The following is a 25904-nucleotide window of genomic DNA, read 5'->3' as shown; positions in this document are numbered from 1 at the left end:
AAGGTTGTTCTCAGCTTTCTAACTGGTTCCCAGGGAAGCTCCGTTTTCTGCCCTGTGGCCCCTACTCCTACAGTAAGTTTCCTTGTTCTCCTGGAGGACAGCTTTTGAGCAGTATCTGTGGAGGCTCATGCAAAGTATTGATGCTGCAAGTCCTGGCAATTGAGTGTTTTCAGATGCAGGCCAAAAAATTTCAACCTGATTCCTGTGTGAATCAAGTGAAGTGAGCAGAAGAGAGCACCCATGTGGTGGTTAACTGATGAGCGTTCAGTGCAACTCTATCCTGTGCTAATTTCAGTAAATGCATCTTTGTTGGACAACTTTTTATGTAGACCTTTCACTGCAGCCCTAAAAAACTGTCAGTCATGCCCATATTCCCATGTGAGGCTAGAAATGAGCAGTGTAGAAACACAGAAATTTAAAAGTCGTTTAAAGACAAATATACAGTTTTGTAATGACTCAGATGAAAATTACATGGGTCTGGATCTCTCCATTAAAGGCCAGAATTATCATGATTTCTGTGTTTGTATTGTACGGGGCGTTACAGTGAAAACTGTTTTTCACCAAGCTATTACTGGTTAGTTATATCTTCTTATATATCAGGATGGGCTTACACAGCAGTTTGAAAATCTTCTGTCCTTAATGCATTTGGACTAAAACTTTGTCATCAAATCTCCACTTACATAGTTTAATGATAATGTTTCATGTATTTACTTATTGCCTTTTTTCCTCTTATCCATGGTAATTTTCAATTGGAATGTTTTTAAAACGTTATGTAGCTCATTGACATAGTTTCAGGAATTATCTGACTGTGCACCAAAGCAGGATGTCTTAGCTTTTTAATAGCCCACAGTTGTTCTACAGTCTCCAAACATTTGGAGTGGAACTGAAGACTGCTGTATCTGATTTAAATGTCAAAGGTGTTTTATGTAAGCACATACAAAAATGTACAGTGCAAAATAACAAACTATTCCTAAACAAACAAACTTTTTTTGTATGTTCCTACTGGATTTAAGTGCAGGGTAGTAAGAGAAGTCCACACTACTACAGGCAGTTACTATGAAGCAAATAATCCAAAGAAAAAACATCTTGAAAATTACATCCACTTGAACCTCTGTATTATTTGCTTCTGTGCTGGTTCAAACTAGGTAGTGGAAGTCTGAAACGCTAATGTCCTACCAGGAGGATGTAAAAACAACTTCAGTGCTTATGCATGTGTTCATACAGTAGCTCAAGTTAGATGTTAGCCTTGGCTGACTGAACAACATGATAGGTAATATTCTTTACAGTTAATGTTAAATAACTTGGGAATTTCCAGATTTGGTGAAGCTCAAATTACAATTACAGAGCAGCATCAGATAGTTTCAAATGGGCAGGTTGAAGGCACATTTTTAAGAGTGAGCTTAAAGCTGCCTGTATGCAGATGTGCACAGAAGTTTCCCATCCTGCCATGGCTTTGCAGCTTGCTTGCATGCTTGTTATCTTTTCCTTGTATCACAGCAAAACAGGCTAAGGGCTTCCAGTCGCTAAAGCTAATTTTACCCAAAATTAGAATGAGGTGACTCTTTAAAATGGCACAAATTCAACTCTTCTGGGTTTGGAGGGGGCCTTGAAAAAATTGGGGGAAAAAAAAAATAAGAAATCCCCTTGTGCCACTTTTCCAGACTAGCAACTTCCAGTGGATTCACTGGAAAAATCTATCCTTCAGACCTGCATCCTTGCTTGCTGTGAGCTCAGCTTTACCTCAAGCAAGCATCAGACATTCTAGCAGTGTGCTGCTTGCTTAGACCTCTCCCTGCTTGCCTCCCCTGGTACTTCTGCTGGGGAGCTGATGGGCACTGAGCTGGCAGCTTCTCTTTAACGACAAGTTTTCTGCAAACTTGGGATGTCCCACCTTTGTGTCTGGGTATGATGCTGCTGTGTGGTGAGCTGGATAAAAGGGCTTATGTGTCTGGAAAGAAAGTATGTTTTTCCCCAGTCTTAGTCTTCCACTGAATCAAGTCTCTGATCCGATGTACTGCTTGGCCAGATGAATGCAGATTATGCAGACAGGATGCAGCAGCTGGGGATGGAAGTGAAACAGTGCAGAAAGATTGTCTGGCTTAAGGGCAACATGAAAATGCACCCTAAATTGTGAACTAAGAGCTAAATTATGCTGTCATACTCATGCTTATCTGTTAAAAGGTCATTTAGGTATTCAAATAGCTACTTGAATGTGCAAGTGTTATTTATGCTGCAAAACACTGTTCTTGGGGTGTAAATGTGTATTGGACTCGTGCGCAACCAGTTATGTTCCAACAAATGGGCTTTCACTACATATGTCACCTCATTCTGATTTAATTCTTATGAAGGACAGCAGGATTTAGGACAACAAATTCAGATTATTCTCTTTCCTACAGATATACACATACTACCTGTAAATGCTGCTGGGGTCTGCACTGATGGTATTGCCGTTGACGTTTCTAAAATCTAAATTCAGGCATGAATAATAGTGGTTTTTCTACAGGCATTATGTTGGGTTTTTTTCCCCTCTATATGTATGTATGTGTGAGCACGCTTCAGATGTTCTTTGCTTCATCTGGAAATTTAATTTTTTGATGAAGTGGAACTGTAGAATATGCTACACCTGAAAACAGCTGAATTTGATGGAAGGTATGTCACGTTATCTCATTGTGATAGTAGGTTTTGCATTGTACTCTGAATACATACAAACTGTCATGATGAAGATTGAGATACCAAAATGGACTGTATCAAGCTATTTTAAGCGGCACAAAGTTTATACAAAATTATTTTCATGCACCAAAACATGCAACTGCAGTACTAGGAATTTAAAAGGAGAAATAACAAAAGCAAACCTCAAACCTAACCAACTGGCTTTGTAAAGACAGAAATCTTGTTTAAGTATACACCTTCAAGAAACAGATCTGCCCTTTATTTCTTGCTTATGATATCCACCAACTTAAAAGATGATATCTGCTTGCCTAAATGGGCAGCTACAGCAGACAGTCATTCTATATACATATACATATATATATTCATACTGAGTATGAATTATGGCAAGGCAATGAGCAGAAGGATACCAAGTCCTCCATGTTATTCGTTAATGGTTGCCTGTGTTGGCTTTAATATTTTTCTAGAGTGATTCTTGCTTCATCTGTGGGAGACTTTTAAGACTGCTAGAGAGGATTCCTATGTAGTAGTAGCAATAGTTGAACAACTTTTGTCAAATGTGCTGCAAAACATAGTTAGAAAAAAAGTGTTTTCAGTTTTGCTTTGTTTCCAGCCAAATAAAGTCATCATCTTCGAAGAGATGGTCTAATCAAATAATTATACATGCTACACTGAGCAATGTGTATATTCATGAGAGCATGACCAAAATAATAAACTGATGTTTTACTAATCATCAAGATGAGACAAACACTGAGTGCAATTCAAGAAACAGTTAATTCTCTAAATCTGAACATCTTTTACTTTGTTATCATTGAAAATAGACAGCTTTGATAAACCAAGGCAGGTTGTCTTCCCAACTATGGTAGTCCCTTTTTTTGCATACTATCACACCAGTTTTAAGAGGCTACCCGTGTAATAGGATGCAGTAATGCAGTGTATTGCTATGAACTGAGGATAGCAAAACTGTGTTACTTAAATAAGAAAACTTTATCAATTCATGTTATGTAATTTTGCATGTTTATGTAATGTTTTATGCGTTACTTTTTAGCTCTAAATCTCCAGATTACTTGCAAAGTACAGCTGGCCACAAAGTTACAGCTGGGGGAGATCAGATGGAGAGGTGAAGTAATTAGTGCTCAGACAAGTAGAGGCTGAGCCAGGAATAGACCCTTCTCCTTTGCCCCACAGGGCTTTTTTTTCAAAGAGAATTTTTTGGCCTTTGTATTAATTCCATGGTTAATGCCATAGAGAAAAGAAACTGCAGAGCCAGACAACAAATAAAAGGGACTGAAGAGATGTAAGGAATTCTTTTCTTGTTGGGGATGTTTCAGCTGCTCTTCTGGGACTATCTGCATCTGTAGGCACTGCTCATCCCACTTGAGTGTTATTGATTTTGTGCCTGTGGATTTCATGCAAAGTTGTATTTCTACAATAGCCACAGTTTTATTTCTAATTCTTAATGTCAGTATTGTTTTTGACAATGCCTGACCTGCTTCTGTATTACCAATGTGTCTACTGCCATTTTTAATAAGCTTTAGAGCTGTTGGATTAACACTGAATGTCAAACACCACAATCAGAATTGCTGATGTTATGCAGAAACACTGCTTTAATATATATAAAAAAAATCTGTCTTATTATTGCCACAGAATCTACACTCATTTCAGTTGTATTTGATCATTTTTTGTTACAGAATTCCCAGGCTCAGAGGACCCTTGTGTGTATGTGAACCACTTAAAGGAAGACTGAAAAGGAACATAAAAGAAATGACAATTGTAAGTGAAATCCAATTTCACCTCATTTCTTTTAAAAGGTGTCTTACATTGTTTTCCCCTCATTTGTGTTTTTCAGGACGATAAATATTTTTAATGAAACACAGTGTATATGTACATAATGTGGAAATGTTGTAGAAACAAATTTGAATGTTGAATTTTATTTTACAGTGAAGGGATGTCTTATTAGTATTCACAATGAATAGTGTGATGTCTCTGCACATTCAGATTATAGTGCATAGTGCTCTGAAAGAGAATGAAGACACTCATCAAATCCACATTAGGATACTGCACCAATAGAAGTAATTCAATCAAAAAAAGCCATACAGTATCTTTTGAGGAAGGGTTGCAAACTTTGTGATAAACTGGCAATTTGTTCAGTTCTGTGCTGGAGATTGCCATGTAATTTCCTTTATTACATATATCCAGAGTAAAAAATAACTGTACAGCTCTGAAGAATATACATGCGTTTCCTAAAATAATTTGTATTAAGGCTTATCTGCAAATTTACAGTTCAGATATGGTATGTGCTTGCTCTTTTTCCTAACAATCTGTCATTTCTAAAACTTATTTCATCATAGCATATTGAAATATGGAGAATCCCAACTGGCTGGATAGCAGGGCAAGAGGAAGTAGAACAGTTGTTCTTCTGTCCCATGCAGAGGGCAGGGGCATAAAGCCTGCATGGTTCCTGCTAGTGTCTCTCAGGCTCTGCTGCCTCAGGTGGGAGACTCGGAGCAATGCAAATATGGGATAAAACCAGACCCCAGAAATATTTTATGGCCTCAGTTAACATACCAAATGATACAGAGTACCTCCCAAGTCTGAATGAGAATTTTCTACGTGAAATAAAACAAAACCATCTCTAAGTGCAAGAAAGGCTCATGATAACATATGCAGTACTTTCAGTTAACACAGTTAACACATCAGATGTGTGACATGCAAACAAGTCCCTTGAACTGAGCCCAGCTTACTGAGTTGATTGTGAAGTAAATCAAATCTGGAGATGAAGACGCTTCATTCACCATAGAGCTGTGGTAAGACTGCTGCAATATGAGGCTCACATGTGAATCTCTTCATGCTTCCACTGTAACAAGGAGTAGTCATTGGCACATTAATTGGGCCAGATCAAGCAACCCCATTAATAAGAACAGGGTAGTCTGGGCTGTGTAGTAGTGCTCAGCATTTCAACGCTGTTTGCCTGCATGGATGTTGTGCTGCCGATTCTTTATCTGTGCTGTTAACTCTCTACCAAGATTAAGCTTGGGTGCATATGCCAGGACAAGACAATGGTAATGAACATTGTAGAATGAATGTACCCTAAAATATTTAACATTTGGCAAGCATTAGAAGGGAAAGTTTCTCACAAGGAAAGACAGAATGTAATTTTTTTTATAGTGGAAAAAATAGACTTTCTACAATTGCCTACTAGGATGCCTGAAGGTAAAGTTTAAGGACAGGGATTCCTTCTATTCTAATACATTTCAGTCTATTACAGAGTAAGTTGATAAAAGAAGGTCTAAGTATGTTCATTCTTTACTGTGCCACCCTGGCAAGTAATAAATTACAGCGTATTATGTTCCCCATCAGGTCTACCCATCACAGACTTACAGAAGATGTGATAGAGAAACACCTTGGTAAAGTAATGCATTTAACTGCTGCCATTTGAAATCTGAAAAATTGCATTTTCTTATCCCAGCCTGTCTAGCTGTTCAACCATTTTTGAGCTAAATTGCTGATTAATGATATGCTGGTTGACTGTAGGACTACTTTCAAACAGACTCTGCTTCTTGTAGTGTTATAGGAAGGTCAAAAACCTCACACAAACCTCCAATACCCTGGCTGTGTAGCCCAGAGGTCAGTGATGCTCAGGGGCTGGAGTGTACCAGGGCAGCCCAGTTTCATCTTCAGCTGCCTCACTGATGGGTACAATGGCAACATCACCTCCCTAACACCTGGATGTGCTTCTGATATATGCCACTCCTGCAGCTGGGTAAGGAGGCACACAAAGCCAGAACGTGATGAAGTTGTCTTTCCACAATGACAGGTATGCTTCTGTGTATTCCTACAGTCACTCTCTAATTTAAACAACCTAGCGCTGTTAAGCATTTTTCTTTAAAAGGAGTTTTAGATCCCAGTTTGTGCTATAGGAGGTATATGAAATGCACTTAATAGAATGAAAAGTATCTGTTCATAAAATAAGTCACTATTTGTAAGGGCATAAAAATAAAAGGCCTTGGAGAAGGTGAGGCATTCTTTCCTCCAGCACAGAATTTAGGGCTGCACTATGTTACAAACCAAAGCCATATGCCTCACTGAAGGTATGCAGCATTTAGGTCTTTCACATAGAAACACTGCATATACCATCAGAGTATTTTCAGGCCCTAATAAAGTGTTATAAGGATGCAAAGTGGCATAGCTTTGCTTATAACAATGTCTGTAGATAGCATACAAAATCACCCTGTTCAACACGGCCATCTGTGACATGTTAATGCAAAAATAAAAATAAAAAGCAACTTTAAAAGATATATGCCCTTAGATCTTTTAACTTTAATTTCTCCTAATTTTTTAGTCACATTTACTGAAAGTGCTGCAGTGAAATCGATGAGAAAATAACTCTACAGTTTAGCTCGTAAGTCAACATAGGGCTCTAAATAACTTGAAATGGATATAAAATTGTTGTATAGCATTTGAATACATTACTTAAATGATGCTTCATGTGGGCACTTGTAAATTCGAAAAGTTGTCTAACAATTAAAAGATACATAAGAAGAAAGCAAGCCTTTTGAAGTTATTTTTGATTTTAATAACTCAGTGACATACTAAGGTTATTTTAAATGAGGTATTAATGCAATTTATTTGATAAGCAAGCTCAGAGGTACTTGTCTTTGTCATTGGAGCTATTTACAAAAACAGTATTTTCTGTTTATCTCTTGCCTTCTCACAAACATTCATGGCTCTCACTATCTGTATTTCTCTACTTACCTGTACATATTTTGTAACGCAGTGCTGACTAGCTTTATATTGTAAAATAAATTCTGTCATCTGACATTATGCCCAGTAAAGTTCCTTCCTAAAGCTCCAATATTTCTTAGACTGCTTTTCTAGACTTAATTTGATAAATGTTATTTTGCAGATGTAAGAGTTGGAAACTTATAATTGCAAAAATATATTTATGTGTGTAAAGGTTTACAAAGAGCTTTAATTACAAATATAAATATATATATACATAAAAGTTTGCAAATAGCTTTAACTCTAACTTAGCATTTTCTTGTAAGGTCCTGTAACCTGGAGCAACTGCCTGCATTCATGTGGATGACTGGAAACTTGGCTGATACCAAAATATTGGATATGATGCTCAGGAATAGAAACTTCTGATTTATTTTTTTTTTTTTTTTATTCTGCAAGCAAATAAGAAGAAAGACATTTTAAACTGTGAGTATGCTGAGTATATGAAGAGATATTTAAATATTTATTATGTTATAAAATAACCTTATGCCACCTAAAATATTTTATTAGGACTTCATGGCTTTATTTAAATTCTCTGAAGTTTCTTTCAATGAGGCAAATCCTATCCTGAGATTCAATTAATTTAATTCCTAGTCAAGAATTCACTGAAACCAACAGATGTTATTACTGAATGAAACCTGAATAGCAGTTGAATAAAAGCTCCAGGAGGTATCCCAGTACTTATGAGGTCCCAGATCATGTTGTCATTTCCAAGCAGCTTTTAGCTTTGCACACATCACGCTTCTCTGAAGCTGGCCTGCTTTGCTATTAGCTGTTCTTCCCCAGTGTCAGTGGAGGAAAGTGATTTGCACTAGTTTTTGAGTGAGGAAACTTAAAGCTACCACTCTGCTCCTGCAGCTTAGAGATGGGGCAGAGCTGAGGACTCTGTGGTGCCGTGTGGCTATGGGATCAGGGCAGTGGCCACAGCCCCAAAAGGCAGTAAAACAACTGAATGATTTGAGTAAATCTGAAGGGTATTGTGTTTCTCTGGGTGTAAGGCAAGTGTTTTTTGTAGCAATGCTTGCCTTCTCAGGTACCGCCTTTTGTTAATTAAAGAAATGCTTTATAGTAGAGTAGCTGTCACAAATGACATTAATTGCTATCACCTTGATATCTTAATTAAATTACACCACAGGCTATAAGTCCTTCAGTGCACCTTCACTTAAGATGCTTGATGTTTGTCAGTCACCATCATGAATGGGATTTTGTGGTTTTGTGGTCTTTTTTTAATATCACCTACAAAATGCATGGCTTCATTAGGTGAGTCTAGGCTAGCAGGGCAAAGTCAGGCATGGGCTGATGTAACTACAAGAGATAAACAGGCTGAACAGGCAGATTTGTTGAGGTTCTTACTAGCATTCATACAGTAATGCTTATCATCCTGCAGAACAGTTTAACTTAAATTATGCCATAATGGTGTTTAAATTCTGATTTTTGTACTGGATAGCTCATATTTGCCATTAAAAACATATTATATGTCAAAGATTATTCTAAACTCAATGTTTCTCATCCTGCTATTCATTCCTATTTGCAGCTGAAGAGACTGCTAGCACATTTTCAGCTTACCTTGTGGTCCGAGACACAGCTGTGCTGAAAACCATAGGTTTATGTAAAATGTTTATAGTTCAGTTACATTAATAAGATTAATATCATGATCTAAGCTAAACAGAGAAAGAAAAAAACCAAACCAAAATCAACTTTCTGCTGGCTGCCAAGTGTATTATTGTTATTTGTTTACACATTGGCATTGCAGTAGCATGTCACTGAGTGGTCTGAGCCCACAGCCTGCTGAAGGGCATTGTCCAAACAGGGACAAAGACAACCTCTGCCTGGAGGCATTTGCCATCTTAATAACATTTTGATACATCTGATTGTCAGTTTCATTATTTAGTTGACGGCCAGCTGCTCTTTTGTCACCATTACAATAACATGCTGTCTGGCATGCATTGGTCTTAAGCTTGGGTGTTTGCTTGTTGCACTGCTTTGGAGAAAGGGATGCAGATCAGCCATATCCTACACTCCTAAATCCTGAGTAGGAAAACTTCGGGAAGCAGTGTAAAGAATAACAAGAAGGTGAGGCCTTAAATGCTTTTGGTGGTATTACTCTGGCATTTGGGATGGACAGATTTTCACATGTCCCTCTTAATTTCCTCTGAAGACTGCAAATCTTTGCATGAATTTAAATTGAAGCAGATTTACTCTGAGACAATGAATTACATCAACAGTAGCAAGAGCCTGTAAGCTGAAATTCTCCCATAAGAAATAGGAAGAAAAATAATGAAGGGACACATTGTGTTCAGGGGGGAATACTGTGAATAAATCACTCTCTTAATGATGAATAATTGTAAAGGCTAGAAGAATGACATTATTGCGATAAGTGAGGTACCCCTCCAGTCATTGCAAATGAGGGCTTCTATCCCACTGTGTTTGATTGTTTGGAATTATTTTATTATTGGACTTCATGTAAAATTAATTATTCCTTATTATATCTGCATTAAAAAAAAACACCAATTATGAAGTATGACATTTAAAATAATTCACCAACTGAGTTTAATTAAATTACAAACAGAGAGAATGTTCTACAAATAGAACTGCTGCTCTGAGAGCAGGCTGCAGCACACTACAAGCACCGCATCAGTGGAAAAGTCAGTAATGAGATATGTGTCCACTAGGCTTTGGAAACAAAACTTTTTGGAACTGGAGCAATACCAATAATAATAATGAAATGTAAGCGTGATCTTGTAGGACAATATAGCATCCATCCATAACAGCAGTACCCCAGACTGCAGTCTCCTTAGTGGTTTCACTCTTTGTATTTTCAAAAGGGCAGCTGCAGTATAAGTCAGATCAATGATGAGAAGGCTGCATGATGGATTTATTTTGGGTTTTGAATCTTTAGTAGGACAGATGAGTAAGAAGGGCTGAGCAAGGCTTACTTAATTTTTGCAATCATCTGAGACAAACAAAGTACTTGCAAGGGCAATACAATTCTTTCGATATAGTTGCCTTTTCAGTGTTAGAGGAAACTCACGTTTTTTGTCACTCTTGAGTGACACAATGGAGAAGTTAGAAAGCAGATTCTGTGCTATATCCTTAAACTACTCCAGAGCTTGAGGGGATATCATCTTTAGCTGCCTGGATGGTATCAATAATTGCTGAATAAAAGCTCAGGAAAAAGATATATTTGCTTTTTACTGCTGTGAAAATCTAGTTAAAATCTGGACTATATTGCTTACATTCTCATCTTTAATGAAATGTTATGGGAAATCTGTGTAAGTCAGGATAAAGTGGGAATAACTTTTGTGACTTCATTAAAACTGCAGTAGACAAAAAAAATAGGAAATGAAATTCTCAAACACGTACTAGATTTTCCTGCAGTGGCCTTAATTAAAATAATTTTTTTCTGAAAAATCCATTAAGACTTCAGAAGCTGAAGATTTTGATACTCATATGTGTAAACTAAATTACATTGTGGTTCCCTGACCAATCACAACTGATGCTGGTACTATTATTGGGATTTTACTTGTCAAAGTGCAACAGAATGGTTTACTGCTTCAGAAGTGGAAAGTGTCAGGGACAGAGGAGCACCACTCCGGCAACACTTTTCATGGGAAGCATTTATTGACACATGCTGTTGCAAACCTTCTGGCCAGAGAATAAAATGTGAATTCTTTATTCACAGCCAAGAGCCTTTACTCTCCAAAGTAGCCTTCCTGAAGTCAGTTCAACTATAACTGAAAGTTGATTGTGTGAACGACATGCGATGCTGCATAAATGGGATCAGTGATAGGAGTGTTGTGGAGTGCCTGCTTACAGGAATCCAGCTCTAAGGCATGGCAGTCCATACTCCTGCATTTCTACAGGTCGGCTTTGGGGTGTGTTCTTGGTCAAGAAAGTAATCGGAAAAGAAAGCCACTGGGGGAAAGAAAAAAGAGAATACAACTAAAATTTGAAACAAGTTAGTGACAACTGTTGGCAACACTGGATAAAACTGAAACAGAGATGTGATAATGGTATGAAAAGGAAAAGGAGGAGTGTGAAGAACTGAGGTCATCAGAAATAAAAGGCAAAAAACAACGGAAGTTTAAAAAAGGCAACTTCTTTTTGCTTTTTCTCATCCTTAATCCTCAGTTATTTCACATGATTCCTTTGACTATAAAAACCAGGAAGCCATAGCCAGGTCTTTCTTTCATAAATGGTAAGGTGATACTGGGAGTCCTGCTGACTCTTGAAAATGACAATGCAGAAGGTATGCTGTTAATGCTGTCCTACTTATTTGCTAGGAGTATGAAGAAGGTCCCACTTACTTACCAGGTATTATGAGCAAACCTCCTAGAGCCAGTTTACTCACTGGACAAAGTATCTTTCCAGGCAAGGTTCTGGCTAAAAAGTACTTTTTCTCCCCTTCTCCCTTTGATCCCTATTCCTGTTTTTCTCAGGTATTTGGCTATTGCTCCTTTCATTTTCCTAGAACATATTTTAGCAAAAAGTACTTGTTTCTATCTCTCCTCATAACTCTGTTTCTGACCGATCATGCCCATAGTCACTATTTTAGTCATGGTCCCAATTTTTTTATTTCAGGCCAACCATTTTAATAAGCAGCACAATGCACAGCATTTCACCCATCCTTAATCCTAGTACAGTGGATGTGCTCACACGGGAAAATCAGGAAACAACTAAAACAGAAAAATGCTCACCTATGCCAGTGGGACTCTATCTTGTGTAGGTACCATGAGCACTGAAAGTGTAGAGTAATAGGATCACACATGACTTGGAAGTTTCCAGAGGTCTTGGCTCCTCATTCCTACCTTTTTTAAATACGTGCTAACACAGTCCAAATAGCGTAACTTTAATCAAGTACATAAATCACACCTTCATTTTGCTGGGTGTGAGGCAAAGAATGGATTGTCGGGTCTGAGGGCAGCAGCCTATTTACAGTGATGAATTTTGCACACAGGAAGAAAAGCATAAGAAATTAAAAGGTCTCTCTCTTAATGGTAAAGAAAATGGGATGGAAAAGTGCTAGATTACAAAAAAGAGTGAATTAAATCTTTTTCCTATGGCTTAATTTCCTCTCATTCCTCCAGCTTAGTGGGCACTATGCTAAGTGACAAAACAAGTGGTAAAGACCAAGACATGAACTTGTCATGCATTACAGCTGGAAGTGCTACTTTGCAAGTCCTCTTTTCTTCTCCCCTCTTTTCCCCAAAAGTCTAAAGATGCTGTCATAAAGAGTATATGTTTATGAAGCAGAAGTGAGCTCATAATGGAATTTGACCATAATTCATATTTATGGTTCACAATGTTAAGTAATTTTACTTAACAAGCCATTTTTAAAACTAAATGCATAAGAATATGAAGGAGGAAAACTATATGAGATATGGCAAATGCACTATAGAAGATTAGTAAGTTTCCACTGAAAAATAAGCTGGTGCTGTGGTTCACTGACACTGTTTTCCCAGCATTAGGCAGCTCTAGCAGGTAAGTGTCCTACAGAGTTTGATAAATAAGTCTACCTGGTGCCTCTAAAATATATTTTTCAAATGAAGGAAAGCTCTCAAGAGTTTAATATCAACTTACTGGATGGACGAGCATGGGGGCATGCACTAATCATTGCATTGAGACTGGTATCACTGCACAGAATTTTGTTTTGATGCAAAGATTTAGTGGTAGATCAAAACTGGTTTATGTTAACTCTCTCTGTGAAGCTATTGTGTCATATCCATCACCACTACATTTAGTACCCTCTACTTGACAGTTTATCTCAGCGTAACTGCTAGAATGAAAAGGGTCCTTATGTATAATCTTAAATATTTAGAGCAATTACGATTGCCGTGTTTTGTTAGTTTTACCTTCTTTTTTGTCAACTTTTCAGGACCTCATACTTTTCTTGTTGTAAACAGTTGTTTATGATCTTATTTTTGGACAAAAGAAAGATGAAGAAAACAGGTCAGGAAACATGGACTGAGAGTCTGCCTGGTTAATTAACATATTTCAGGGCTACAGGAGATAAAAGAAAATCTAGTGGCTCACATTTGCCTTTATTCTTCACCAGGTCCAAGCATGTCCCCTGATTTAGCTTATACTTGAATTTATTCTTATATTCCTTTAAAGGATATTCCATTAAAACTTCCAGATACTAACTGAAACATTGTGGGTTTTCTTTTTTCCAAAGGAAGCCTCATGCTCCCACTTTTGCCTCAAACCAGCCAATTTCTAGGAGAAACACCAAATAATTCAATGCATTTCCCTCCAAAGCCTAGGTCATTCTGTTGTCAAAGATTGACAAGATTCAAGGCATGGAAGCCTGGATTTTTTGCAATTTGCCTGACAGGTACAGCAAGGATTCAGGTGGGCTCTTTTGTAAATCATCTGCCTCACCTACACAGATCTGCCAACTGGCATTTCTCTGTATGCTTTTTAATTTCTTTTCCATTATTGTAATCACAAGAGGTACATCAGTGCCTAAGGCTACATTACCTTCTTTAGACGCGGGCACTTTGAAACAAATGTCTGATTTATGCATTTTCTATTTTCTAGCTTGGTATTAATGCAGATGTATGTCATGGCTTCTCGATGTGGCAGGTGTATGTATCCTCACTTCTCAGTGGCCCTGCCTGGCCTCAGTATGTTTGCAAACGTTGAAGCCTAAAGGATGTTTTCCCCACAGAAACCATAAGGTAAATGTAACAAGTGATCAATTTTCTGAACAGCAATCAGGAAACCTCTTAACAAACATCCTACACAAACACAATAATTAATTTAAGCTATGACCTGAATAGCAATTAATATAATCAGTTTCAAATGGTGTGCCTACTGTACTCATTTTTTACTGTCACAGTTCGGATGTTATATGCAATATAAACATATTGGTTTGTTTTGAAGAATAGTAATTTCAGGAGAGAAAGGTGACACCAATGTTTTATGCAGATCAGGGTGTTTGTTCCTACGTGTTCAGACTAAAGCAAAACACAATGGCAATGTCAAAGCGGAACAAAAAGGATATATGCACTCAGAAACAAACAAAAAACCCAAGCCACCTAACCTAATACAAAACACCCAGCCAATGCAGTCCTCTAACCACAAAGCCTCAGACAAGTGATTGTGGTCTGTGAACATTAAGTGGTGGAGAAAGATATGTGTTTGGGCACAAGTTCAATTTAGGCAGTGTAAGCTTAGTTCTCCTTTATTAATTAGGAGGACATGTCAGTTTGAAAACCACAGGCTGATCCTCGGCCAGTGTAAGTCAGCCTAGTGCTTTTACTCATTCCAGTTGAATATAGGTAACACAATTTTTTTGAGGCAATACCTTTGCCTTTCTGAATTACCTTAAAATTTTACTGAGTGAATGAATTTTGAAAGTCTCACTCACTTTTCATTTATGTGGGGCAATACAAGTGGGCAGGAAGGTTTCGTTCTCCAGCGGGCAGGCTGGGGGGAACTGTGCACAGTAACTTTTCTATGATGGCACTGCAGAGATGTGTTTAAACAGGAGCAAAAGTGTTTTCCCTGCATTAAAACGGTGCGCCCATCTTCCAGAAACACTTCTAAGAATCTTTTCTTTTACACATACATACTTTCTTTCTACAAATCTTAACTACTAAAATTAGTGTCAGAAGTGTCTAAACAAATTTGGCCACAAATAAGCTTCTCCTTGGACAAATACAGATGACTCTTACTGACTTTTAGTATCAGATATGCTTAAGGATGGGATTTACTTAATATTTTTCATTTATTTCCCTTGGTTGTCATATCAAAATGATGGTGGGGAAAAAAAAGAAATTCCTTGTCTTTTCCCCAGTGGTAGCTCAAAGTAGTTGAGATTGGGCAGATGTTCCCCAGGGACTGTCAAGAAATGCTCATCATGGTGTTGCTCTCAATGACACTGAAATTGTCTTGTGAATCATTAGATCCATCACATAAATTTAACTCTGCATTATGCACACTATGCCAGGTATGTGAAAAGGTAGGGCTGGCCAAAGAATGGACAAGTCTGTCAGGTTACTGTTGAATAGTTAATTGTCAAGAGAGAAGTCAATTTTTAATAATAACCTTGCTACTCACAAAGAAAGAGGATGAGAAGCAACGGAAAAAGGGGAAAAAACCCAAAACATGAATGGGGCTAGAGTGAAACACAAGAATAGGGATGTGCTAACAGTGACTCAAGAAACACCCCAGCACAACTAATAAAACTTCACTTTTATGAAGCTTTTTCCTCTTCTATAATTATTTTCAGCTATTCTCTGCAGTGTCTCCAGACAGCTTGTTTTCACTTCCTCTACCATGGTTCAACACATTGATGTTTGACTTCTCCATATAGAGTGCAAGTAAAAAATATTTTCCTAATTTCTTGGCTGCTGAAAGAGCACCTGTTGCCATTTCCACAGTGGCCTACACTTTCCCTTTGCCAAAGAAGGAATCAGCAACTCCAAAATTCAATTTTACTTTTTTTTGGTCCCCCATGCCACAGAAGATTCAATCTGCAGGGAGAAAAACCTCCTCCCTTCTTCCCTGTTTCCCCATCTTGCAATGCCTGGCCATTTCCTTCGTGTTCCTTCATGGCTGCTCTTATTTGCCAGCACCAGCAAGAGCTCCTTCTGCCTCCTGACTACCACAGGCACAGTTCACATCCAGGTCCTGCTGCCCTACGGAGCCCAGCAGCCGCACTGTCCTCAGACAGCCTCCAGGATCTTCTCGTCTGTGCTCAGAGGCATAAGGTAGGCAGATGGGCTCTCAGATGGTGACAGGGACAGCGAGGCACAGGATGTGCAGAAGCATCCCTTGTAAAGAGTGAACAGGAACAGACTGTGAAAGGGGGGTCAGGCAGTTTCCAGTCGTGCCTTGAAGAAGGCAGAAATTGTAGTTCATCAAGGAGTTTAAGATTTTAAAGCCTGGGATTCGAGTTGGACATCAAAGTGAAAAGTTTAAAATTTTACTTGAAAGAAAACTTCCACTAAGAATACAAATAATAATTTCTGCACCTGGCCTGTAAATTGTCAAACACCTTTACATAGAGCATTATTTATTTTTTTGGGAGGGTTGGGGGGTGGGGTGTGTTTAAAAAAAAAAAAAAAAAAGGAAAATAAAACGGGATGCACAGAAGTGAGGAATGTGACAGCACTGGGCAGACCACAACTTTTATTTGTGAGATTTTCATAGTTGTGACAAAATCAACCTGAATTTTTATTTCAATAGGTAACATCATCTATTAATAAATAAATAAATAAGAAGCACACACTTCCCTCCCCCCCCAAGATCTACAGACTATCTCTAACCAGTTCAGTTGCTATGCTATAAATAAGTAGATTAAGCATGTTAAGGGCATACCTGCTGAAATGTAAAATGCAAGAGCTGAGAAGCTAGCCAAGCTGTATGAAAGCATACCAGCTGGGCTGGGACAGGAAAGGAGGAAGGTCAGGAACTCTGAAAAGAAAGAGGATCAATATAAAAGTCTTGAGAGGAATGAATTCAAGTCCTATGGAGAAAGAGAAAACTATCTTTGGTGAACAGTCAGAAGCAGCTGCCCGTTCTAAAAATAACAGTGCTTGCTCTTTCTCTCAAGTTTCTCTCAAGTTTCTTTTTCCTTTTATTTTTTTCTTCTCATTTCCTTTTCTTCTCTGCTTTCTCTTGATTAATAATAAAAAATGCATGTTGGTTTGTTTATTGGTTGGGCTTTTTGGTTTTTTTTTTTTTTTTTGCTATTGCAAAACTGCTGAAATCTGGCAAGAGCAAAAAGGTTCGAAAAACAGAAGATTAAAAATGCTGAAGTATATTCAACAGCGGGGGGAGCTGACCCAAAACTTCAGGTAACAAGTTCATGCAGGTGTCACCTTAAAGTTCAGATGGATCAACATTTCAAGTGAATTTTCTCCAAGGTCTTTAGAGAAAGGTAAGAAAGAAGGCAATAAAACTGCAAGAAAGCTTTCAAGCTTCCTCTGGGCATGTAGACTGCTGCGCAGCTCAGCTTGGCTGGAAGAGTTATGCAAATAGTTTATATTTTTTTCTCTCCACAACTTTATCAATTAAAAATGATTTATTAATTAAGGGAAATTAGTTAGAAACCCCAATAACTACCAGTCTTCCCCTCTGAGGAATGGGTTGCCTTCCCTAGATTTTGGAATCAAGAGAGCTCCAGTACCATTGCTGGGCTAGGTAGATGGTGCAGAGGGAAGAAGAAGAAGTGCAAAGCTCACCCCATCTTTACCTGTCGCTCTCCCATCTCTCTGCCCTTCCTGAAGCTCGGATTTTGTCTAAATGCTTTGATAACCCTTACCATGGTGGGGCCTGGATCACTGGGACCCTTCCTGAAACATACTAGTGTTGATAAAGAAAATGGGAGCAAACCTGTACTAATTCTGCTGAAGACACTCATGTTAGTCTGGATTTAACTTGTGCAAATTAGGGCAGAGTGCAGACCTGAGCAGCTGGAGAATAGTAATTTTTGCACGAAAGGCAGTGTCGTGTAAACCTAAGATCTATAAAGTCTTTTCATTCAGATCCTTAGCTCTAAGGAACCTTTGTATTTTCAACTTAGTTACAGCTATGATGTGCAATGAGATATGATGCATGCTAACGACCTCAGCTATCAATTAGTAATAGGCAGGAATGAAAGATGAATATCTAATGCATGACTGATAGGGTCTCCAGTGAGAATGGCTGGGTATTTTAAGCTCATGCCTGCGTTTCTGGGGAAGACACAGTGAGCTGCCTGATGCCCACAGCAGCTGGCACTGAACAGTTGGCAGCTTCTTCATCTCCCTCTCAGGAGAGTGCCCGCTTTACACCAGGGTTTAGTTTCATGTTTAAATCTCACACAGAACCTGCCATGGAGAATGACACTGATGGTTGGGGAAGAGACATTCAGCAAAGGCATCCATATCAGATGCAGTGAGAAAAAAATGTTGCCTGTGCGGCTCAAGTGCCTGCTCAGAAATAGGTTAAACTTCCTGCGCTATGGCCACCCATGGATTCGGTGGGGCTTGAGGGGCACAGGCGCTGGCAGGGCAAGGGGAGTCTCTCCCCAGCCCCTGCATAGAAGCACAAGCTGGCATGGGCGTTGTGAGCGGGGCTGCTTTCCCACCTCCCCACACCTTTCTACCAAGCACCCCTGTTCAGAGATAATGTTATTATCTAAGGGGGCTTAAATGCTCTGAACATGCGAATGCAAGTGCATGTCATAGACCTGTTGATAATCAAAATCCTTAGGTAGATAGATATCCTTTTAAGTAAATATCTCACATAATGTTTAAACACCTGAAATGGAGATCAATAAAGCTTTTCTATTAAGAATTGTTTTTGAGAAACACTTCATTACAAAAAGCCAAAAGCCAGAAAGATTGTGTTCCGTGTATGTGTATCAGCAGCTAACACATGCAGTACAAATATATCTATTATTTACAAGCCACCTAAAGCTTTATCAGCATCAGCGGCAAACCAGACAATCTTATCAGCAAAACTGCTTTGACATCAAGCTGCTTTTCTCATAGATAAAGTTTTCCTGGATTCCGACAGGCTCTGCAAGGAGAACTGGAGAAACATTCAGGATGACATACAAGCTCTCCACAAACAAGCGCATAGAAGCAGCCTGTGCTAATCATGGAAGCTGCTGGCACACTCTTAACCTTGTCACCAACAGCTGTGAAACTATTCTTTCTTTTCAGATCTGGAAAAAAAAAAAAGAACCACAGATTTATTTTTTTCCCCCAAAACTTCCAGAAACAGTAATATGACCTTTGGGGGAATGGTATAGAAAATGGGGAGAGATAATGGGTCCTTTGAAACAATGGATCAATGGGGGGAACTGAAACAGAATTTGTCAGTGTTAACTTCTCTCACATAATCCATCGCCCTGATAAAATTTGTGCTTGCTCTGTTACAGAATAAATTGCTTATCATTCTGTGGCAGGAGAGTGGCGGTAGTGTGAACTGCAGTATTTAATGGGGACACACAACTTGGGATATTTTGAGCTCATCAATTTATGTAAGTGAAGAGCCCAATCCTGTGCATGAGAGACTCTGGAGCAATGGTGGAAGCAGGGAAGAAGAAGGAGGACTCACCTAACTTTCATGTGTCCTCATGCCTCCAGTGTGGAAAAGAAACTAATGAAAGATAAACTGGCTGCACATGCCACCAGCTAGACAGCTGGCACGGCGGTCTTGGTGGGGCACTGCCACCTGGCTTTTCGGTTTGATGGTCAATTTAAAGACCCTGATGGTCGTGAAGAAGAAAACCCGCTTTTGTTCCTCTCTGACAGTCTAACATACCTTTTCAAAGATGTTTTGGAAACTGTGTATCACACACTTGAGGGGTTTTAAGCATGGTATGCCAAATACGATGGTAGTTAACAAAAACACCAAAGGTAACCAGAGCTGGATTAATGTGGAGTATCTTGGATTGCAGACATGAGTCATACAATTGTGCTAAAATCTGAAGAGTTAAGCTTGTAGAATACCTAAATATTATAGGTACAGAGCATCAGCAGCAAAAGTAAAAGCATTATTTGAGTGGGGGAACAGTCTGAACCTCAACAACAGGGATGTAGCAAACACACATCTTGGTGAAGCACCAACTCCAAAGACATTACTCAGCCTTTTTAATCCTGAGGAAGCCAGGCTCAGGACAAAACACTGCCAGAGTCTGTTTTCACCCAGCAAAGCAGCTGCAACCCCACCATCATGTTTGACATCCCTGTTATACTTAGGTCATAAGGGGGCTGCTCCTATTACCCTTTTGGTGCTGAGATTACTTGGGAAAGAAGTTCTATTAAGATGTAGATACATTATTATCAAAGGATTCAGTTAAAACCCTTTGTCCTATGCTGGCTGTGTCTTATCCTCTTAATCTAGAGATGAGAGTATTCTATGTAATGCTCCACCTTACATGAAAAGGGATTCCCCAGTCCCATGGGAACTTTGCCTTTTATTTCAGTGTAGTCCAGATCACTGTTTCTCTTGAATGGATGCAATTTCCATACAGCTAATCATGGTTACTCTTATTCATGATTTCTGGTTTTGTGCTGGGAAGTCTCAGTTGAGAGTGCAGCATTATTATTTCAGACACTGCCTGGATTCATTTAGCACTGCAGAGACAGAGCCATAAAGCAACCATGAGAAACCCACGAGAGGCACTTACAACAGGGAGATGTGGGAATACTGTGCAGTTTGCTGATAGCAGCTGCAATCTAGTAGACAAAAAAGAAATTTCCAGACACCCAATTCAGCACCCAATTCTGCAATTCAGTTGTGAGGTTGAAGTCTCAAGAAATCTTAAATTAATGAAAAGCAATTATTACCTGAACCTCTCATCTTGTGAATTGCTAACTTCTCTGAAATGAATATATTCTACCTGGTGAGGTTTCTGCTTGTTTTGTTTTTTTGTTTGTTTATTTTTGTCACAGCCATTCACTCACTCATTAAACGTTAATTAGAAAATTAATATTCATTAGAAAACGCACAAAACTAGAAAGTATGTATCTGGTTTTGAAATACATGTATTTAACCTTTATCTTGATTTCTCTAAGCAACTGAGGGTGTGATATTACTGTAATGATAGTGATGAATTACAGTGTGATATTATCTGGTAGGTGAGTAAGTCTAAATAGAAAGCTTGAGAAAATCCAATAGGTAAATAGGAGGAAATGTATTTGATTCTGGAAAAGGGCTAGTAAGGTTTCAAATCTTCCCATATCTATATAGCCTATTAAATATAGGTGTATGTCCACATGTATCAAATACAGTGTAGGGCACTTGATTACTTTAACTAATACGGTGAGTACAGTAAATTCTTTTCCAATCTCAAAAGAAAAAGATGCATCTGCTAAAAATTGTTAGAGCCCACACTAATATAAAGTCTTCCGTACAATCTCAGAGCTGTCAACTTCCAGCAAAGCCACAGTCCTATGGGAATCAGAAATACTTCATGCTTTGAAAATCTTTATGAATCCACTGTGAAAAGAAATCAGTGCCCTGGTTTTTCTTTGGTCTGTATGGTGACATGATAAAACAAACAAGCAAAACACCTCTCAGATTTATCTGTGCTTGGTTATCCCAGTGAGTTTTTATCAGTTATTGCTATACATAAAACCCCAAATTACCATGAAAGGATTAGAGGATTTTTTTCTCTGTTTTTCCCCACTTTGTCATCTACACACAGAGCAGTACTTTGGACATAACTCATTTCACTGTTGCCAGTGCAGGTCTGCCTGCTGGTTAGTCAGGCTGCTTTTCCGGCATGGGGTATCAGAAACGAACATGAGAAAATGAACACAGGGAAAAAAGCATTTTAAAGTCATGGAAATTGCTGAGAGGATTAGGCAGGCACCACAGCTGAAACCATTTTTGCCTTTTTAAAAAGATAATGTTTCAATTCGATACTGTCACTTCAGAACAAATAAAGCAAGCTAACATTTCCTTGAAGAATACAGTAATTTCTTAAAAGATTAGCCTTAGAGTTTATTTAGATGTTGCTTTTTCAGAACTGGAATAATTCATAGTAGATAGATAATGTGTTGAAAGGCTCATGGTTAGTGGTAAATACAGTCTTGCTCTCCCCGCTCTGCCATTTATATAGTGAAGCTGGCTGGGCTTCCAGCTCTTCTGTCCAAGAATACATTAGCAATTCATCAAAAGAGAAAATGTCATTATACATGGAAGCCCAGGGAATTATTTTGCATTTGATGTCCAGCTCTGATAGCATTATTATTGATTTAAATATTCTCCAGGATAATATGGGCTAGACACAAAAGATCATTATATTTTTGAACTTATAATCATAGTAATCCTGAGTTGCCCAAATACTGACGGCTTTAATAAAATTGAATATACAAACCCCTCAGGTCAGATTTCTAGCCTGCTAACTAATAAACTTCACCACAAATCCCAGACTAAATTGTAATTTCTGAAATGTCTAAGAATGGAATTCTCAAATAGCTGTACCCATATAGTGTATACCAAAAAAGCCAGGAATCCTTTACAGCAAAAATCTGGTTTAGGTAAAAGTAGTGAAAATGAGGAAGGAAAATTTCCTTGTGTTACCCGTCTCAAGTTAAGAAAGCACACTGAGGTCAGCACAGAGAGGTCATGCACAATCACAGCTCAACCTCCCTGAGGGAATGAGACCAGGTCTCTCTCAGAGCGCAAACAGCTACTGCCTCCATTAAAAACTTCCCTTTTATGAGAACAAACAGGAGAAGATCAAACAGGGAGAGAAGAAACATGGTAATTTTGGCTTCAGGTGAAAAGGCTTTTTACTCTACTCCTTAAAAATGCAACTTTGTGCTTTATTTAAAGCACAAAAACTATCTGGCTTAAGTGCTGGGTGTACAGGTGGAAGTTACCCAAGCGCTGGGGCTCCTGGGCCATAATAAATGTCTGAATGTCTCCGACAGACACCACGTGTCTCAGACCCAACCTGATGCGACCTGCGGCGGAGGTTGCTTGTGGTACATGGCCACAGAATCTTTGGAGACTGGTTGCTGTGGGTTTGGTGGTCTGGATGCACAAGAATTACTGTTGATATGAATGGTCTAGAAGAAGGAGTAAGTTGCAAGTGCACAACATGGCATCCCAAGCTGCTTCAGGAAGCTTAGTGTTACAGAAAATAAGGAATCATGGATGGCTATTGTCCTCTCACAGAATAAACAGCATAAGTCATTGCCTGAATGTGAAAGAGACTTGGCAGAAGACTGGGCCACAAAACAGTTTTGACAGCAGTTTGCAAGATGTCCAGAAGAAAGATGGAGAATTGCTTCTGCGGCTAGTAAGACAATATATTCTGCCATGGGTGGGACAGGTAGGGCTACAGCTGGCAGCAATTTAAGGCTGCATATGGAGTTAAATCAACACAGCTGCTGAAGGAATCAGGGAAAGGAAATTAAAAGATTTCATGGTTTCAAGTGGGCATATCAGAGATGGGTAGCTGGCATGTTTCCACAAGGTTGAGATAAAACAAGTGAGGGTGAGGACCTGGTATGAGAATACAGAAGTTTACTATTCCATGATTAGTCTGTTTATAAATAGTACTGGATAAAGGGGAAAACCAGTTCTAAAGGAGTTTAATCTCTCACTCTGCAAAAGCCAAAACAAGAAGCAAACAAAAAGAAAAAAACCCCAAATAAACCAAACAAAGAAGGAGTTTTGTTTAGATAAATATACCCATCCAAAACCAACAGAAATTAAGTGCTGCCAAGCCAGACACAATGACCCTTCCAGGTCATGAAAGACTTTGGCATCTACTTCCTAGTGAATCTGGCTAGTGAGATGTAAGTCACAGCCCCTCCCTGGAGGTCAGAGATCCATAGTGAAGTTGGCACATCAGGCTTCAGTGCAAAATTCATCAGCTTAGCTGACCACACTGGCAGCTGCATTTAAGCTAAGCCAGGGGACCTCAGGCTTAAGCAGTGGTGTGGCCTCTGCTGAGGGGAAATGGGCAGTAACCACAGCAACGATGGAGAGAAGGAGACAGCAGCAAAGGACATGGTATCTTGAAACGTATGGTGAGCTCATGGGATTTTAAAGACACTTGAATCATCAGGTTCAGGGGAACAAAAAAACCTCCAGAGGTGATGGCCAGTAGAGAGGACAATAGCAAAAAATACTCTAAGATTGCCGCCTCTCCTCCAGATGTTTTACTAGATCAACTATTGCTTTATTGGAATGCATGTCTAGCTTCAGCATCCATGGAAGTGATAGAGTCTATCTCACCTTTACCAGGAATGAAGGAGGACTGTGGTCCCAAGAGAAGAGAAGATAGGACATAAAATATAGACTACTGCTGTTTTCCAGTCCCTGATGGCATAGCTCAGCTTTGTCGCATGTAGCTGTTGACAGGTTACAATTATTTTCTGTTTTCTTTTATTCTCACTTACAGTGGACAAGTTTTATTATAAGAACTAACTTGTTTCTGCCACGTTGGTAATTACATACATAACTGCCCACATGCTATATACAAATTCAGTGAGCCTATACCTAGAAAAACACATATGTGTGGGCTAGGGAGTGGGCTGAGGACAGGTACAAATAGCATGATTTAGTTTGCTTGTCTGAATGTTAAGCTTCGATGTGTTATTCTAAGATACCTATTTATTTACGGCTTTGGATTCTTACCATATAAAATATGTACTTTTATATAAAATTAAAGTATTATCTACTGAGAAAGCATCAAAAATCCCACTCCAGACATCCAAGGATGACAGTGGATTTGCTCTGCTTGATCTATTTCTTCCAGTTTTATCCACCTACGTCTTTATTAGGTGTTGCAATTCTGCTTCTAGTTTCACATTTTACAGGGAGTATTATCCCTCTAAGAAAAGTCATTCTTCAAGTCCTAAGTAATCTCAACACTATATTGTTACTTCTAAAAATGTAATGCATAAATATATTTTTCACTATATAAAATCATAACACTGATGGAATGTTGAATTTCTGAACAAGTAAAATGTATCAAAATCACTCAGTTTCTTAGGTTCACTTCTTTTGAGAGTCATCATACAAGCTTCTTTACCCTATGGACCCAGCTTGCATGAATAAGGTGATAATTAGGTGTGGATGATTATTCTGTTTGAGACTCTCCACAAATTTACATAATTAAGGTCAGTGATGGTGATTGTTAACTAAAAGCTTAAGTGGGCATGTCATGACTAGTCTGTGGATGTTTCTAAATGTTTGGAAGGCTAGTTTGGCTTCTGGTCGCTTCTGAGCAAGGTAAATTTCAAGTGATTTGAATAGGATTTGGGTGTGTTTTTACTCTCCTAGAAGTTTGTAGGTGTTAATTTACAGGTAGCATTTGATGGGTAGCCAGCATATTTATTTCTGACCTTGTGGCTAACCGTAGAAATTGTTCTATGGTAACTTCTGCTGTGTGAATTGGTGTGTATGTTGCTGGAAGTGCTCTCAGTAAGTGGTGATGTGGGAGGCCAGAGGAGAAAGTTGGTGAGGGAGAAATTGCTTGTTTGGTGTTGTTTTGTTGCTGGAGCTGGTACTAATGTCATGGGTCTGTTCTGGATGTGTTTTGACTCAGTTATTGAGTAACTGTTGGTTCTCAAGTTCTCAAAGCTGAAAGTTCATGAGGTTGTGTGCTATGCTCCCTTAGCTCAGTGAAGGAGGCTGCAGTGCGTTGTCAGATGTTAAGCCAAAGGGCAAGCCTGGTGTGCAGGCCTGCTGCAGCACCAGCACCATGCCCGAAGTGCTACAGTTATCAGAATTTCTCTTTTCCTAATCTAAAATCTGATGTGTACTATAGAAGAAAAATGCTAACGTGTTTTCATAATGTCCTAATGAGATACTTGAACTTATTTTTAAGTCATAAAGGTCTCCAAATCAATTAAAAGTTGCCCTACTCTGTAAGGCAATATAAGAGACTGTACTTAACACAAAATGCTCTATAATCACCTGGGTGCCATACCAAGTGCTTTCCAAGTTGTTACAAGCACTAATTCCTTCCAGATAAGCAATGTAAAGTA

At 38.8% G+C, this 25904-nt stretch overlaps 1 protein-coding gene and 1 long non-coding RNA gene across 4 annotated transcripts in view; one reads left to right on the top strand and one right to left on the bottom strand.

The window, feature by feature from the left end:
* Window positions 1–25904, bottom strand: part of NTNG1 (netrin G1) — a 160481-nt gene that overhangs the window by 103629 nt on the left and 30948 nt on the right. The gene's annotated exons all lie outside the window — the stretch shown is intronic.
* LOC136012235 (uncharacterized) lies at window positions 3901–6476 on the top strand. The gene is made up of 3 exons (XR_010611630.1): window positions 3901–3964; window positions 4359–4440; window positions 6028–6476. It is a non-coding gene; the product is annotated as an uncharacterized LOC136012235 (long non-coding RNA).

The sequence above is a fragment of the Lathamus discolor genome, chromosome 3 (genome assembly GCF_037157495.1).
Source record: "Lathamus discolor isolate bLatDis1 chromosome 3, bLatDis1.hap1, whole genome shotgun sequence".
Taxonomy (NCBI): Eukaryota; Metazoa; Chordata; class Aves; order Psittaciformes; family Psittacidae; genus Lathamus; species Lathamus discolor.
The sequence above is the reverse complement of the archived record's forward strand: the minus strand, read 5'-3'. Positions and strand labels throughout refer to the sequence as shown.